Genomic DNA, 2,411 nt, shown 5'->3' with positions numbered 1-2,411 from the left:
AATGGACAGACAGACAGGATGATAGTAATTGACTGAAACAGGACATTGATAGATTAGCAGAATGGACAGACAGTCAGGATGATAATAATTGACTGAAACAGGACATGGATAGTTTAGCAGAATGGACATGCAGTCAGGATGATAGTAATTGACTGAAACAGGACATTGATAGTTTAGCAGAATGGACAGACAGTCAGGATGAAAGTAATTGACTGAAACAGGACATTGATAGTTTAGCAGAATGGACAGACAGTCAGGATTTTAGTAATTGACTGAAACAGGACATTGATAGTTTAGCAGAATGGACAGACAGTCAGGATGATAGTAATTGACTGAAACAGGACATGGATAGTTTAGCAGAATGGACAGACAGTCAGGATGATAGTAATTGACTGAAACAGGACATTGATAGTTTATCAGAATGGACAGACAGTCAGGATGATAGTAATTGACTGAAACAGGACATGGATAGTTTAGCAGAATGGACAGACAGTCAGGATGATAGTAATTGACTGAAACAGGACATTGATAGTTTAGAGGAATGGACAGACAGTCAGGATGTTAGTAATTGACTGAAACAGGACATTGATAGTTTAGCAGAATGGACAGACAGTCAGGATGATAGTAATTGACTGAAACAGGACATGGATAGTTTAGCAGAATGGACAGACAGTCAGGATGATAGTAATTGACTGAAACAGGACATTGATAGTTTAGCAGAATGGACAGACAGTCAGGATGATAGTAATTGACTGAAACAGGACATTGATAGTTTAGCAGAATGGACAGACAGTCAGGATGATAGTAATTGACTGAAACAGGACATTGATAGTTTAGCAGAATGGACAGACAGTCAGGATGATAGTAATTGACTGAAACAGGACATTGATAGTTTAGCAGAATGGACAGACAGTCAGGATGATAGTAATTGACTGAAACAGGACATGGATAGTTTAGCAGAATGGACAGACAGTCAGGATGATAGTAATTGACTGAAACAGGACATGGATAGTTTAGCAGAATGGACAGACAGTCAGGATGATAGTAATTGACTGTAACAGGACATGGATAGTTTAGCAGAATGGACAGACAGTCAGGATGATAGTAATTGACTGAAACAGGACATTGATAGTTTAGCAGAATGGACAGACAGTCAGGATGATAGTAATTGACTGAAACAGGACATTGATAGTTTAGCAGAATGGACAGACAGTCAGGATGATAGTAATTGACTGAAACAGGACATTGATAGTTTAGCAGAATGGACAGACAGTCAGGATGATAGTAATTGACTGGAACAGGACATTGATAGTTTAGCAGAATGGACAGACAGTCAGGATGATAGTAATTGACTGAAACAGGACATTGATAGTTTAGCAGAATGGACAGACAGTCAGGATGACAGTAATTGACTGAAACAGGACATGGATAGTTTAGCAGAATGGACAGACAGTCAGGATGATAGTAATTGACTGAAACAGGACATGGATAGTTTAGCAGAATGGACAGAGAGTCAGGATGATAGTAATTGATTGAAACAGGACATTGATAGTTTAGCAGAATGGACAGACAGTCAGGATGATAGTAATTGACTGAAACAGGACATGGATAGTTTAGCAGAATGGACAGACAGTCAGGATGATAGTAATTGACTGAAACAGGACATGGATAGTTTACAGAATGGACAGACAGTCAGGATGATAGTAATTGACTGAAACAGGACATGGATAGTTTAGCAGAATGGACAGACAGTCAGGATGATAGTAATTGACTGAAACAGGACATGGATAGTTTAGCAGAATGGATAGACAGTCAGGATGATAGTAATTGACTGAAACAGGACATTGATAGTTTAGCAGAATGGACAGACAGTCAGGATGATAGTAATTGACTGAAACAGGACATTGATAGTTTAGCAGAATGGACAGACAGTCAGGATGATAGTAATTGACTGAAACAGGACATTGATAGTTTAGCAGAATGGACAGACAGTCAGGATGATAGTAATTGACTGAAACAGGAAATGGATAGTTTAGCAGAATGGACAGACAGTCAGGATGATAGTAATTGACTGAAACAGTACATGGATAGTTTAGCAGAATGGACAGACAGTCAGGATGATAGTAATTGACTGAAACAGGACATGGATAGTTTAGCAGAATGGACAGACAGTCAGGATGATAGTAATTGACTGAAACAGTACATGAATAGTTTAGCAGAATGGACAGACAGTCAGGATGATAGTAATTGACTGAAACAGGACATTGATAGTTTAGCAGAATGGACAGACAGTCAGGATGATAGTAATTGACTGAAACAGGACATTGATAGTTTAGCAGAATGGACAGACAGTCAGGATGATAGTAATTGACTGAAACAGGACATTGATAGTTTAGCAGAATGGACAGACA

Source organism: Heterodontus francisci, unplaced genomic scaffold (genome assembly GCF_036365525.1).
Source record: "Heterodontus francisci isolate sHetFra1 unplaced genomic scaffold, sHetFra1.hap1 HAP1_SCAFFOLD_276, whole genome shotgun sequence".
NCBI lineage: Eukaryota > Metazoa > Chordata > Chondrichthyes > Heterodontiformes > Heterodontidae > Heterodontus > Heterodontus francisci.
The sequence above is the reverse complement of the archived record's forward strand: the minus strand, read 5'-3'. Positions refer to the sequence as shown.